At 33.4% G+C, this 17228-nt stretch overlaps 1 long non-coding RNA gene across 2 annotated transcripts in view; it reads right to left on the bottom strand.

Annotated features, from left to right (window-relative positions):
• Positions 1-17228, bottom strand: part of LOC110255478 (uncharacterized) — a 165231-nt gene that overhangs the window by 43727 nt on the left and 104276 nt on the right. For both annotated transcript variants that reach the window (XR_014815892.1, XR_014815893.1), the window contains exon 2: positions 10630-10763. This is a non-coding gene — a long non-coding RNA (uncharacterized LOC110255478). The remainder of the gene's footprint in view (positions 1-10629; positions 10764-17228) is intronic.

The raw sequence follows: 17228 nt of genomic DNA, 5'->3' as shown, positions 1-17228 counted from the left end.
AAATCCCAGCAAGTTATTTTCTAGTTACTGAAAACTGATTCTCAAATTTATATGGCAAGATAAATGACCCAACATAGGCAACACAAAATTGAAGGAAAGGTGCAAAGGTAGAAGACTCAAACTGCCCAACTTCAAGACTCAACTATAAAGAAATTAAAAAAAAAAAAACCTTATGTCTACACAAATCACATGGATGTTTCCAGTGGTTTTATTCATAATTGCCAAAACTTGGAAGCAACCAAGGTACCTTTCAGTAGATGAATGGATATGTAAACTGTGGTACATCCAGACAATGAAATATTATTCAATGCTAAATAGAAATAAGCAATCAAATCACAAAGTGACATGAAGGAAACATAAATGCATATTACTAAGTGAAAGAAACCAATCTTAAAAGGCTACTTGCTGTATGATTCCAAGTATGTTACATTCTGGAAAAAGTTTAACTACAGAGATAGTAAAAAGATCAGTGGATGTCAGGGACTGTAAAGATGGAACATGGAAGACTTTTAGGACAGTGAAAATCCTCTGTATGATACTAAAATAGTGAAAACATGTCATTATACATTTGTACAAAACCATAGAATGTATAACACCAAGAATGAACCCTAACTTAAGCTATGGACTTCACATGATTATAATCTACCTTCACCTAGAAAAAAAACAACTGCAAATATATTTGGGCAAATGGTCTCATATAAAATAGTAATAACCACTAGAAAATAAGGGAATATTAATGGAGGTAGGTCCAGATGGAACCAGTAAAGCAACAAAAACAAACACCTGAAAATTTAAGTTATAAGAAAGACCTAAATAGAATACTTTCCTGGATAGGGATAGTCAGTGTGTGACTTTGTACAGATTAATTTGTAAATTCAATACAATATCAATAGTATTTTTTTAATATAATGATTTTTATTTTTTTCCATTATAGCTGGAGCTATCTAGTGGAAGAAATGTATAGCATCCATATCACTAAGCCTCTCCTTCCTCTTTTATTTAAAATATTTTCTAACAATGGCATGTGGATAAAACTCATCTATAGGTAAAGCTAACATAAAATTATGGCTTCTTTTCTGTAAATTTAACATCATTAAACACTATTCATCTGTCAAGTTGTGGTGTAATCAAAAAATTGTTTTTTGGAGTTCCTGTTGTGGTGCCACAGAATAGAATCCAGCTAGTATCCATGAGGATGTGGATTCAATCAATAGGTATTTTTGATACAACCTCACAGTCTGAGTAAATTTATGTAAATGTTAAAAAGCATAGTAATCATCAATGAATTTTTAGGAAAGAGTAATGATTTTATAAGACCTCACTAGATATAAAAACTTATTCTAAACATACTTAATTAAAACAGGATGTTTTGGTACATAAAAATAAAACAAAATATCAATAAGCAAAAGTCTCTTATAGATGACATTTCATACATATTGATGGTGCCATTTCAAGTCAGATTAGATAGAATAGGCTATTTAATTCCTGCCTTGAGGATGACTACCAATTTTATTGGCCAGAACAGGATAGTATAGGCTCCAGTATGGTAGAAAATTAACCGAATATCTTAGAAATTATAATACACTCTGTTAAGACCCAGCCTAGATCTTTACTAATGGTGCACACATCCTCAGCTGCCATTGTTATTGGCTTCTAACAGCTTTCAATTAAAGACAGAGAACACCTTGGGTAGTAAAACCCTTTGGTACCATTAATAGATTAGGCTGAATTTAGATGTCAACTAACTACTCTTTGCTCCGTTTTACCTTCTCCAGTACTTTTCTTCCTTCACTCCCATAGCTTTTCACTTGTAAAAGAATCCTTTTAATAGGCTCTGATTTTCAAGAACCTGACCTAAGATGATCTAATAAAGCAAAAGATTATTTCTTAATTATATGAAGTACCATATGATTTGACAGAGGTTAAATTCCACTTGTTGCTTCTGGGATTCAGGCTTCCACCAGCCTGTGATGATACTATCTCAGTATGTGACTTACAAGTCCATCTATAGGGAAAAAAAAAAGTGCACAGAGGAATTTATCAAGTCCTAAGTAACTGGGACCATAATTGATACATGTCACTTCTGATCATAGTCCACTGGCCAAAACTAAATTTATGGAGAATGGGAAGTATAGAAGGGCACAGGAAATACTTAATGATCCCGCTGTTTCTGCCATAGCAGTCCTTCCTAAAAAATAAGTTTAAGCTTTGTGTGTATGTCAGATATGGTTACTAATACATGCGTGGTTACTAAAATCCAAGGGGGCAAAAATCTATGTAACTGCATGTAAACAGAGAAGAATATTTAACATTTTTTGATTCAGGACAACACTATTATTATTACTATTTTTTTAAGGGCTGCCATGCCTGAGATATGTGGAAGTTCTTAGGATAGGGGTCAAACTGGAGCTGGAGCTCCAGCCTGTACCACAGCCACAGCAAAAGCCAGATCTGAGCCACATCTGCAACTTTGCTGTAACTTGCAGGAATGCTAGATCCTTAACCCACTGGGTGAGGCCAGGGATTGAACCCACATCCTCATGGATATTAGGTTTCTTAACCCAATGAGCAATAGTGGGAACTCCTAGGGCATTCTTAAGTAAAACATGACCTCTGAAAATTGTTGGGAGAAGTAGAAATTGTTTATGTAAAAGACAATCAGAGATGGCAATGTATCCCATATTCATGGGTTGGAATAATTAAGATTATTAAAATATCCATACTATCTAAAGCCATCTGTAGACTCAGTGAAATCCTCATTGAGATTCCAATGACATTTTTTACAGAAGCATGCAAAAACAATACAAAATTTATAGTAGTTATAATCTGAGTAATCAAATCAATCTTGAGAAAGAACAACAAAACTGGAGGAATCACACTTCCTGATTTCAAGGTGTATTAAAGCTACAGCAATTAAATAGCATGGTTCTTGTTCCTGATCCTAGAGGAAACACTTTCAGTTTTCAGTGCTGTTTTTGATAATAGCTATGGGCTTAACATATATAGCCCTCATTATGTTGAGGTATGCTCCCTCTACACCCATTTATTTGAGAGTTTTTATCATAAATGGATATTGAATTTGTCAAAATCTTTTTCTGCATCTATGCAAATGATCATGATTTTCATTCTTCAATTTGTTAATATGGTATATGCAATGATTTGTGGATAGCAATCTATCCTTACATCCTTGGAATAAATCTCACTTGATCACAGTGTAGATCCTTTTAATATATTCTTGAAATAAGTATGCTAATATTTTGTGGAGGATTTTTGTGTTTATACTCATCATTGATATTGGTCTGCAATTTCCTTTTTTTGTGATATTTTTGTATGATTTTGGTATCAGGGTGCCCAATCTTACTACTTTTATTCAACTTATTATTGGAAGCCTAGTCATAGAAATCAGAGAATAAAAATAAATAAATGGAATCCAAATTGGAAAGGAAGAAATAAAATTGCCATTGCTTGCAGATGGTGTGATACAATACACAGAAAATCCTAAAGGCACCACCAGAGACCTACTAGACCTTATCAATGAACTCAGTAAAGTTGCAGGATACAAAATTAGTAAGAGAAAACTGTTGTATTTCCATACACTAAAAAGGAGCTATCAGAAAGAGAAATTAATATAGAAAGATACTCCATGCTCTTGGATAACAAGACTTAATATGGTTAAAATGGCCATACTACCCAAAGTAATCTATAGATTTAATGTGATCCTTATCAAATTACCCATGACATTTTTCACGGAACTAGAACAAGTAGTTCTAAAATTTACATTCAACCGCAAAAGACCCATAATTGCCAAAGCAATCCTGAAAAAAAGGAACAAAGCTGAGGCATAACCCTTCTGGATTTCAGATATCACTATAAGCTATAATAATCAAAACAATGTGGTATTAGCACAAAAACATACATATAGATCAATGGGAGAGGATAGAGAGGGTAGAAATAAACCCACAAGCCTATGGCTAATTAATCTATGACAAAGGAGGCAAAGATATACAATGGAGAAAAGACAATCTCTTTAATAAGTGTTAATGGGAAAACTGGACAGCCATGTATATATATCAACAAAGTTAGAGCACTCCCTCACACTTATACAAAATTAAACTCAAAATGGCTTAAACATTCAAATGTGAAATACGACACCATAAAAATCCTAGAAGAGAACACGGGCAAAACATTCTCTGATATATATCATACCAATGTTCTCCCAAGGCTACAGAAATAAAAGCAAAAATAAACCAATGGGATCTAATCAAACTTAGAATTTTGGACAGCAAAGTAAAGCATAAACAAAATAAAAAGACAATTTATAGACTTAGAGGAAATATTTGCAAAAAAATGTGACCAATAAGGGCTCAATTTCCAAAATAAACAAACACCTTATACAACTCAATATACATATATAAAAACCCAGAAATAAAAAAAGCCACAAACTAAATCAAAATAGGGGTAAAAGACCTAAAATGGACATCTCTCCAAAGAAGACATGCAGATGCTAAACAGGCCTATGAAAAGATGCTCAACATCACTAATTATTAGAGAAATGCAAATTGAAACTGCAATGGGGTTTCAACTCACACCAGCATGAATGGCCATCATCAAAAAGTCTACAAACAATAAATGCTGAAGAGGGTGTAGAGAAACATTCGTGGGAATGTAAACTGTTTTCCATAGTAGCTGCACAGCTTCCTTAAAAACTAAAAATAGATTTACCATGTGATCCAGCAGTCTCACTTCTGGACATACATCTGGAAAAAGAGGAAAACTAATTCAAAAAGATACAAGCACCCCAATGTTCATAGCAGCATTATTTATAGTAGCTAAGACATGGAAGCAATGTAATTGTACATCAACAAATGAAAGGATAAAGATGTGGCATAAATGTGCAATGGGATATTATCCAGCCATCAAGAAGGATGAAATAATGCCATTTGCAGCAACATGGATGGACCTGGAAATTATTTATACTAAGTGAAGTAAGTCAAACAAATAAAGAGAAATATCATATTCATTTATATGTGGAATCTGAAAAATAGTAAAAACAGAAACATACTCATAAACATAGAAAACAAACTTATGGTTATTAAAGGGGAAGGGGAGAAGGATACATTGAAAATAGGGGATTAAAAGATGCACACTACCATATTTAAATGAACAAGAGTTTACTGTATAGCAGAGGGAACTAGAGTCAGTATCTTCTAATAAACTATGATAGACTAGAATAAAATATATATATACACATATGTATATATAACAATCCCTTTGCTGTATACCTAAAACTAACACAATATAGAAAATAAACTATACCTAAATAAAAAGGAAAGAGAAACTAATAAAACAATTATAATTACAATGGCAACAAAAAGAATAAAATGTTAGGTATAAATCTAACTAAGGAGTTAACACACCTGTACTTGGAAAGCTATAAGACATTCATGAAAGAATTGAAGATGACACAAACATAAGGAAAGAAATACTGTGTTTGTGGATTGACAGAATTTATATTGTTAAAACGACTATACTATCCAAAGCAATACACAGATTTCAGTGCAATCCATAGCAAACTATCAATGGCATTCTTCACAAAATTAGAACAAATTATTCTAAAATTTCTATGTAAACACAAAAGACCTCCAAGAGCCAAAACTGTCTTGAGAAGGAAGAACAGGAGTTTCTGTTTTGGCTCAGTGGGTTAGGAACCCAACACAGTTTCCATGAGGATGCAAGTTCAATCCATGTCCTGGCTCAGTGGGTTAAGGTTTTGCTGTTGCCTCAAGCTGCAGTGTAGGTCACAGATGTGGCTCAGATCTGGCAATGCTATAGCTGTGGCATAGGCCCCAGCTGTAGCTCAAATTAAACCCCTAACCTGGGGACATATGCTGCAGGTGTGGCCATAAAAAGAAAAAAAAAAGGGAAGAACAAACTGGATGTATAATGCACACTATGCTACAAAGCTACAGTCATCAAAATGGTGTGATAGTGGCACAGAAATGGACACAAATCAAGGGAACAAAATACAGAGCCCAGAAGTGAGTCTACACTTTTATAGGCAACTAATCTGTAACAAAAGAGGCAAGAATATAAAAGGGGGAGAAAGCCTTTTCAACAAAATTTTGCTGGGAAAACTGGACTACTCTTTCATATCAGGCACAAAAATTCAAAATGGATTGAAGACTTAAATATAAGACCTGAAACCATAAACCTTGTAGAAGAATACATAGGCAGTATGTTCTTTGATACCAGTCTTTGTAGTATTTTTTGGATATATCTCTTTGAGTAAGCGCGGAAAAAGCAAAAATAAACAAATGGGACTAAATACAAATAAAATGCTTTTGCATAATGAAGGAAACTATTAACAAAATGAAAAGGCCATCTATTAAATGGGAGGAGATACTTGCAAAGTTTATACATGATAAGATGTTAATATACAAAATATAAAAAGAAATTATACAACTCAACATCAAAAAAGAAAAAACAGGCAACTTGAATGAAAGATGGACAGAGAATCTGAACATATATTTTCCCAAAGAAGACATACAGATGGCCAACAGACACATGAAAAGATGCTCATCATCACTTAGCATCAGGGAAATGCAAATCAAAGCCACAATGACTGACTCCTAGCCTGAGAACTTCCATATCCACAAGTGCAGCCCTAAACAAGCCAAAAATCAATGAATGAATGAATGAAGGAAGGAATAAACCTCACAATGTGGCATCATATTGGTCAGAATGTCTAGTATCAAAAAAGCCACAAATAGCAGGTGTTGGTAAGGTTATGAAGAGAAGGGAAACTTGTGCATTGTTGGTGGGAAGGTAAAGTAGTACAGCCACTATGGAAAATAGTATTGAGATTCCTAAAAAATGGAAGTAGGGCTACTACATGATTGATCCCGCAATACCATTCGAGAGGTATTTTTCTGAAGAAAACAAAAACACTAATTAGAAAAGATACATGTACCCCTATGTTCATTTCAGAATTATTTTCAATAACCAAGATATAGAAACAACCTAACTTCCCATTGATGAATAAATGGATAAAGAATATATATACATACACAATAGACTATTAGCCATAAAAAATGAAATCTTGCCATTCGCTACAATATGGGTGGACCTAGATAGTATTATGCTAAATGAAATAAGTCAGAATGAAGAAGATAATTACTGTATGATTTCACTTGTATATGAAATCTAAGAAAACAAAACCCATGAACAAACATAACAAAATATTAACAGAATTGTAGATACAGGGAATAAATAAGTGCTTGCCAGAGAGGAAGCAGTTATGGGGAGGAAAGAAATAGGTGAAGGAAATTACAAGATACAAATTCCATACTTTTCAACATACTTTTTTTGGGGGGGGGCATAATTCTACCAAGTATAGGCCAAAGCCTTTGGGTAGTCCTTGAGCCAAAGCCAGCTACTGAAGCTGGGTCTCCTGAGCACTGATCTGCCTCAGGACCCCTATTGCATTTAGTCATTTGCAGTGAGCCTCCCATGGGAAGTCTGACCTCTGTGCCAACCTGCTGATAAATTTCAGACCATTGCAGCTGCACATTTGGTCACATATACTTCTGGGAATTGGTTACATTCTCATGGATACCACATGTAATTTTCTGTAGAATACTTTCAAATATCTACAACAGAATAGTGCCAAAAAATGTCAGAAACTTTATTTTCAAGTTTCTTTTAAGGTATCAGCAAACTTAATTGGTGCATCAATTGGCAGGTGCAAGTTAATTATGTGGGTACTTAATTGCTAATTTCCTATGCAAATCAATATTTGAACTTTTAATTCTCAATTGAGCATGCATCAAAATGGGATTTTAACTGCTCAAAGTAACTGCAAATTTTATAAGTGTATTTTTGTGCCTCTATATAAACTTGCTCTGGGTACTGTCAATATGGTCTCTGATTTGGGAAACGTAACACTGGTAACACCATTTGATAGGTAAATATATTAACAAGAAATTTCTTTTTTTTAAGAAATAGAAATTTCTACATAGGGTCCAGAAATATGTTTACTTCTCAAACAATTATTATATTGCCCTTTATATTAAAATTCCCACATGTATGGTTAGAAGGTGACCATTAAAATCACATCTAAAGTATCACATATGTATTATATATATAAATTACATACACAAACACATATATATATAATACCATTAACAGAACTGAATCCGTCTTTATAGAAACTATGTTTATATGTGGAAATTTATATTTATTCTTTCATTTACATATACATAATGTTCATAATACATTGCATTTTGGATCTGCGGCAGGCAGAATACTAGGATAACCCTCAAGATTTCTGCCAGTGGCACACGTACTTCTCAGCTGCACAGTCAAAACACCAGTCTGTCTACCTGTGTGAAGGGATTTTGCAGATATAATTCAGGTCACAAATCAGTTGCATTTAAGAGAAGGAGTTTATCATAATTCTTTGAGTCCTTTAAATCTGAATCTAGAGGTCAGAGATGGGGGGGGATCAGAGATTCAAAACATGATTTGACACAACACTCCTGTCTAAGTTGGAGGAGGTATTTCCTGGGAGCTCAAAGTGTCCACCATTCCTCAGCTGACAGACAATAAGGAAAAAGGGACTCAGTACTACTGTCACAAGGAACTGAATTCTACTATTAACAAATGAGCCTTAGAAGTTATTTCCCCAGAGCTTCCAGCAAACACTTTGATATGTGACTTTTGATAATCTTAAGCAGAGAATCTAGGCATGCCATGACAGACTTCTGATCTACATAACTGGGAGCTAATAAGTGGATATTGTTTTAAACTGTTAAATTTGTGCTATTTGTCACACAGCAATAGAAAACTAAAATAGTATTTTATTATTAACACAATAGCATTGGTATTTTTTTACTTTAATCCATATATATCTGCTATGTTACTATTAATGGTTTTATACCATCTTTTATAAGTTTTAATGAGATTTTTTTCCCTATGATCAGTTTCTGTAAGTGAATTTACTTGGTAGAGATATATGCATAAAATTTAAGATTTTCCTTTTTATTCTTTTAAGACAATTTTTGTCACAGACGCAAACCAGTTGAATGAAAGGGTGTCTTACAGACTAAAGAAAAGTTTAAAAATATACTTTTTCTGTTAAATTAGCTTGCTGCGAAAAATATAGAGGCTGCCAGTTTCTCTCATGATGCCCTCCTCTTAAATAACCCTTTGAATGTAGTACTACATAAAAAGAGTAATGTATCAATAAATTGAGTCTATCTCAGGAGTTTAAGGTTGGCACAACATCTCAAAATAAATCAGTGTAACTCAGTATGGTTATAGAATAAAGGAGAAAAATCATACGGTAAATATGAACTGAAAATAATGTGATAAATGTCAGCTGCCATTTAAGTTAAAAATTCTTAGCAAACTAGAAAAAGGGAATACTTTTAATCTGAAATTGTATCCATAAAGATCCTATAGAAAACACTATACTTAATAGCAAAATTTAGGGAAAAAAATTTCCCCTGAGGCTGGGAACAATACAAGGATGTCCTCTCTTGCCATTTCTATTCAGCATTATATTGTATTGGTGTCATTGGTGGTACTAGTAAAGAAAACCAATGAAACAGTAAAAGGGATGGAAAGAAACAAATGAAGTCATCATTTTTCACAGATGAATGTGGTTGTATAAGGAGAAGGACCAAAAGAACCTACATACAAACTATTAAAACTAAAAGCTAATTTAGCAAATCAATATAAATCATTTTTTTGTTTTTACAACCCAGGTACAAGCAGGTAGAAAATAAAAAATAAATACCATTTATGATAGTAAAAATATTAAATACGCTCAAAAATTTAGTAGATAGTCACAAGAACTGTATAAAATGTGTTGAGAGGAATTAAAGATTATACAAATAAATTTCAGAATATACCATTTCCATGGATTGCCAGCTCAATATTGAAAAGATGTCAGTACTTTGTAAACTGATCCTTAGCTTCAACATAATCCTGATAAAAATTTTAGCAAGTTTTCTTTTGGAAGCTAACAAGGTGACAAATTTTATATAGAAATGAAAAGCCCAACTAAAATCACAAAGAAGAAAAAGAAAGATGGAGGATATATACTGTCATCTATTAAAGCTTATTCTGAAGCTATGATGATGAACATGTAGTGCAACACAAGGTTAGATGAATAAATCAATGAGACAGAAATAGAACTATGGTTAAATCATCTTTTGAACAAAATGAGAGAAAAGCTCACTTGTTTAATAAACGCAGCTGTATTAACTGAATAGAAAGAGAGAATAAAGAATTTGTAATTCTTTCCCTACAATATAACCCAAAATAATTTTAGATGGAAATGTAAAGTTGAAAGGTACATCAGTGAAGTTTTTAGGAAAAAACCTAAGCTATCTGAACTTTGAATATGGAAACATCTTTTGAAATCAGAAACATCAAGAATCAAAGAAAAAACTGACAAATCAGACTATATTTATATACAAGTTTTGCATATCAAAAATAATACTAAAAGAGTGAAACAACGTATTACATAGTTGGCAGGGACTATTTGTTATACAGATCATTGACAACTCATACAAAGAAAATATAAAGAACTCGAAGAAAGATGGAAAATTCTTTAGATCTTACCTGTTCAATTCATAATACTTGAAATGGTATTTCATAAAAGATGACCTCTAAATGACCAATAAACATGAAAAGGTGTTCAACTTCATTTGTTGTCATGGTGATGCATATTAAAATGACAGCTGGAGTACACTTATCTGAAAAATAAAAATAAGTTTTTCATTGTTTAAAAATTTCTCTATTGCTAATGATCCAATAAGCAAAACTTCTGCTTCTAGAATTAACTGCAATGGAAATTTTATAAATCTTCAAGGTTGGCTTATATATAACATTTTTCTAAATTCATAGCATTAACTACATTGGAAGGTGTAAAAAATGTCTAATTTGGGTGTATGTATGATAAATGTAAGTGATAATCTTGGTATATTGCCTGTTTTCTGTATTTGAATAGCTTATATTGGCACCCTATATAGAACCCTATATATTTTTTCAGTATTAAAAAGTAACCTGTAGAAATGTCTATTGAGGTTTTCTGCCAATTTTTCAATTGGGTTGTTTGTTTTTTTGCTGTTGAGTTGTATGAGTTGTTTGTATACTTTGAAGATTAAGCCCTTGTTGGATGCATCATTTGCAACTATTTTCTCCCATTCTGTAAGTTGTCTTTTTGTTTTTTTTTAATGGTCTCCTTTGCTGTACAAAAGCTTGTATGTTTGATTAGTTCGCATTGGTTTAGTTTTGTTTTTATTTCTATTTCTTTGGGAGACATTTCTCCAAAGAGGACATACAGATGTGAACATGTACATGAAAAAATGCTCAACATCACTAATTATTAGAGAAATGCAAATCAAAACTACAATGAAGTACCACCTCACACTGGTCAGAATGGCTGTCATTAATAAGTCAACAAATAAAAAATGCTGGTGAGGGTGTGGAAAAAAGGCAACCCTCCCAGACTGTTGGTGGGAATATTAATTGGTAAAACCACAATGGAAAATAGTAAGGAGGTACCTCAGAAAACTAAATATAGAACTACCACATGACCCAGCAATCCCTCTCCTAGGCATATATCCAGACAAAGCATTCACTGAAAAATATACATGCACCCCCCTCTCTTCACTGCAGCACTATTCACAATAACCAAGGCATGGAAACAACCTAAATGTCCAATGACAGATGAATGGATTAAGAAGATGTGGTATATGCACACAATGAAATATTACTCAGCCATAAAAAGAAAGAAAATAATGTCATTTGCAGCTACATGGTTGGAACAAAAGACTCTTATACTAAGTGAAGTAAGTCAGAAGGAGAAAGACAAATGCCATATGATATCACATTTCTGGAATCTAATATATGGCAGAAAGGAACCTATCTACAGAAAAGAAACAAACTTATGGACATGGAGAACAGACTTGTGGTTGCTAAGAGATAGAGAGAGGGAGTGGGAGGGACTGGGATTTTGGGGTTAGTAGATGTAAACTATTGCCTTTGGAATGGATAAACAATGAGATTATGCTGTATAGCCCAAGGAACTATATCTGATCACTTGTGATGGAACACAAGTGATCAGATATAGTTGTGATGGGCTATACAGCATAATCTTGTGTTGGAGGATAATCCTGTGATGGAGGATAATGTGAAAAAAAAGAATGTATACATATGTGTACCTGGGTTATTTTGGGTACATAAAAAATTGACAGAACATTATAAATCAATTATAATAAATTAAAAAAATAACCTGTAGTTTCACATTCTTGATTTTTGTAGCACATGCAAATGTTTGCTTTGATATACTATATTACATTGTTTTGAATAAGTAAAATGCAATGCTCCCTGAAAAAAAAACAAAACTGCCAAAATTACTTCTGCCATTCCAATTTGGATTTCTTAAATTTATTTTTCTGGTATGACTGATGTGTCTAGGACTTCCAAAATTATGTTGAATAAAAGTGGCAAGAGTGGTCATATTTGTATTATTCCTGAGCTTAGACAAAAAGCTTTCAGCTTTTCACTTTTGAGTATGATGTTAGCTGTGGGTTTGTCATATATAGCCCATAATAGTTGAGGTATATTCCATCTATATCCACCTTCTGGTGACTTTTTCTCATAAATAGATTTGAATTTGTCAAAAACTTTTTCTGCATCTATTGAGATGATCATATGGTTTTTATTCTTTAATTTCTTAATGTGGTGTATCATATTGATTAAGTTGTGTATATTGAACTCTCAGTGCATCCTTAGGATAAATCTCAATCATGGTGTATGATTCTTTTAATATATTGTTGAATTTGGTTTGCTAGTATTTTGCTGAGGATTTTTGCATCTATGTTCATCAGTGATATTGGCCTGTAATTTTCTTTTCTTTTTTTTGTGGCATCTTTTTCTGGGTTTCATATCAGCGTGATATAGGCCTTATATAGTGAGTTCTGAAGTCTTCCTTCCTTTGCACTTTTTGGGAAAAGCTTGAGAAGAATAAGAATATTAAACCTTCTTTAAGTGTTTGGTAGAACACTTCACCTGGGAAGCTATCTGTTACTGGAATTTTGTTTGTTGGGAATTTTAAAACTACTGATTCAATTTCATTACCAATAACTGTCAGTGTCTGCGGAAGAATGATACTATATATAGGACATCCTAAAGATGCCACCAGAAAACTGCTAGAGCAAGAAACTGATGATGACACAAACAGATGGAAAAATATACCATGCTCTTGGGTTGGAAGAATTAATAGTTAAAATAGCCATACTACTCAGGCAATCTACAGATTCAATGCAATCCCTATTGAAATATCAATTGGATTTTCCACAGAACTAGAATAAATATTTTAAAAATTTGTATTGAAATACAGAAGACCCCAATTGTCAAAACAATCTTGAAGAACTGGAGGAATCATTCTCCTTAACTTCAGACTATATTACAAAGCTATAATCATCAAAACTGTATTTTATTGGAACAAAACCAAACACATATATCAATGGAATAAAGCAAAGCTCAGAAGTCCATTAGAAAGTTTTAATTCCATTCTTTTACACATAGCTATCCAATTTTCCCAGCACCCCTTATTGAAGAGACTGATTTTCTCTATTGTAATATCCTTGCCTCTTTGTCATGGATTAATTGACCATAAGTCATATTTGGTGGAATATGTAATATATGTACAGTAAATAAGGTTCATAGAGCAATGTTTAGTGAAAAAAGCTAGAGACAAAAGAGTGCCTATTATATAAATCTACTTGTGTAGTGTCAAAAGATAGGAAATAATAGTATTAAAAGTCAAGATACTGATAACCAACTCTGGGGGCAGTAATGACTGGGAGGAGACATGAGGAGTTTTCTTGGGTTCTGGTAATGTTTTATTTCTTTATATAGTTTCCGTGTTTGCAGATGAGTTTGCTTGGTGAAAATTCCTTGAGCTAAATATTTACAAATGTATGTACTTTTTCTGAAGGTCTATTATTCCTCAATAGAAAATATTTTAAATATTTCATTCTCAAGTAAATTCATCCTAAAAAGGTATTACCATAATATGCTACATGCTTCATATGTGAATAATATTTATGAAGACATAATGAAAGGAATTTCCAATATTTATTAAAGTAAAAGTTCTGAATTTACTGAGAGTAACACAAGGTGGGGAAGTATGTGGTACATATTTGGGTGTATGCGGAAGGCATGGTGAGATAGCACAATGGTCTTCACACCATGATATGCCATGTGGATACACACTCAGTGACCTTTATGTAACACTGAGGACTCCTAGAAATAACTGACTGAGATTTTAGAGTAAGTCAAATTCTTCTATTAAATACTTGGAAGCTTGATCTATGTAAAATACCTGGTCTGGGAAAGCATAGACAAACTCTGTTATATTTGATTATATATCAGTCAAGCAGGTACTTTTGTTTTTCAACTGTTAACCAAATTTAAAGATATTTGAATATACTCTACGGGCAGGCTTTACACTTGTTTATAAAGTGGTAGAATGTGCTAATAGAAGGAAATATGGTTTATCAGAAATATTATTAGACTATGAGAATTGGCTTCTAGCTATAGTTCTGTTAGAGGTGAATACAACTTATTTACATATAAAATGAATAATTTGGGATAAAATCTGTGGGCACATTCCAGGACTGAGGTGCTGACTGAAACAGACAGAGAACCACTCTTTAACATTAGGGCAATAAGTTTAAACATAGGCTTATATTTAAGTATTCACTGTGAGAGATCATACAAGAATAGTTCTTACTTGACTGATTATAATGTGATAATCATATCAGAGGAATTCATTAGCTGACATATGATATTACTTTCAAGTAAATAAATTGATACATAATTCTAACTTCATTGTTTTAAAGCAAACTATAGGTAATATAATAGAGGTGTTCTCTATATTTAGATGCAATCGGTTCCTGGTTATATAGTACTTAAAATAGAGTACCATAAGGTGAAATTCTAACCGTGCACACTTACAGATGTTCAGAAGGGGCAAAACCTTAGAAAAAATAGGGAGTCCTATCAAGAAATTAAGCATTGTCCATGCACTTTGTTTAATCTTGCTTTGTTTAAAAAATGTTTTAAAGTTTTCTATTAGGAAAAGGTAAATACAATAAGTGGACTAAATGTGAATTAGGGAAAGTTTATCTTATATATCATTTATATTTTTCTTAAGAATTTATCATGTCTGTAAACAAAAACTCTGAGAGGTGTGGTTTCCGTAAGTACAAAATATTCTTCTTAAGTGTCGCTCTTTAAAAATAATGTAAAGAAATACAAACCTAATTTTCAGTAGCATTTTTCTTTTCCCCATACTTTGGACATCCCCTTCAATATTCCAAAGTCAGAAGTTGAAGGCAGGTACTGGAAATGAGGTTTAGCCTGGAGATACTGATCCTCATATAGAGAAATCACGGCATTTTACAAACCAAGTCCATTCTTAAACATGCAGCAGGGTTACCAAGGTGCTTTTACAGTGGGCATCCCTTGGAGTTCCAGGTAGCTTGGGTTAGTAAATGGCAGAAGATGAGTTGTAAAAACAATATGGACCCAAAAGTAAGAGGAAAAAATTAAGCCATAAATCTTCATTGTCATGGGATTTAAGATCCTTAAAGATGTATGTGGAATTGTCACTGAGCAAGAGAAGTGGGAGTGTGAGATAAGCAAATATAGGAAGCTGGGTTTACTGCTTTTATGAGCTATATTAGATTCTTCAGAGATGACAGCTATGTCTATAACCAAGAAACATCCTTCGTTCCTATTTATAAGTAAGTTGTTATCAATTCTCAAAAATTCTCCAGTGTGTAGTATATCTATAGCTTGCAGTTCTGGATTATTTTTATGTCTGTAGTTGAAGATTTTTTTATGTCTCAAAATTATTTTCAATACTCTCCTTTCCCTCCCCTAATTTCCCCCTGCCTACTGTGCCTTCATTTCCTGCACTTTAAAAATTATCATTCTTCATAAAGTGTAGGAGGATAGTGTTGATGGGCATTCAAATGAGTATACAGCTGATCCTAGGATTAAATCTGATTTATGAATGAATTATAGCATCCTCTAAGAATTCTCTGGCTGCAGTTTTTGGGTTACCTTTCCTAATGAATTTTTAGGGGCTACTGTAAGAAGTTGTTAGGGGTCCATGAGATCTTGATAAAAGTGTGTTTGGCTTACATAGCTGCATAATCAAGCTTCCATAGTCAGTAGGTTATTACTAAAGGATTAACAATCAGTCTGAAGTCACCATGAAACACTTTCTTGTCATATAAAAGTTGGCTGTTAACATGGCCATGGTATTTAAGGATGTTCCAAAGAGGCAGACTGCTAGAATGGGAACACAAATTGGTTTTATTAAATGTAGGAATTGTTGAATATTTTAGATTTAATATTTCAGGTTGAACTTGGCTCTATTTTTACTCTGGCCTCAGAATAATGACTTTCTCTTTTTCAAGAGCAATATTTTAATAGGTTATTAAAACAGTTTCCGGAGTTCCCGTCGTGGCGCAGTGGTTAACGAATCCGACTAGGAACCATGAGGTTGCGGGTTCGGTCCCTGCCCTTGCTCAGTGGGTTAACGATCCGGCGTTGCCGTGAGCTGTGGTGTAGGTTGCAGACGCGGCTCGGATCCCGCGTTGCTGTGGCTCTGGCGTAGGCTGGTGGCTACAGCTCCGATTTGACCCCTAGCCTGGGAACCTCCATATGCCGCAGGAGCGGCCCAAAGAAATAGCAAAAGACAAAAAAAAAAAAAAAAAAAGATAAAACAGTTTCCAAAGTCGATTTCAAAAGTTATTTGAATTAGAGCCTCAAGTAGGTCTTTTAAAATATAGTTTGATGAGTAGAGCATGATTGACAATTAGTCACACATGGACTACATTTTCGTCATAATACATAAAGGATTAAAACATCAGAGTTTAAAAAAAGGAAGGCAAACTGTGTCAATTACAATTCTCTTTGGAATTGATGTTAAGATTGAGACTATATCCCAAACATTCTTGGTTTATGTCTTTAAAACTTGTACAGTGAAGAAATTGCCCAGTGGAGTGGGTCATTGAAATGAGAAATTTAAGACTTGGTTAGTAGGGTTTTTACAGAGTACTCAAGAAAGTTCAATGGCATTTGTTTCAAATGACACATCAGATATCCAACCGAGCTTAATTTTCTAAGAAAAAGTC

The sequence above is a fragment of the Sus scrofa genome, chromosome 9 (genome assembly GCF_054392235.1).
Source record: "Sus scrofa isolate SSC_HxYL_T2T_F1_AM1 chromosome 9, Sscrofa_HxYL_maternal_Yorkshire_Landrace_v2.0, whole genome shotgun sequence".
Classification (NCBI taxonomy): domain Eukaryota; kingdom Metazoa; phylum Chordata; class Mammalia; order Artiodactyla; family Suidae; genus Sus; species Sus scrofa.
Note: the sequence above shows the minus strand (reverse complement) of the source record. Positions and strands in the feature narration are given on the sequence as shown.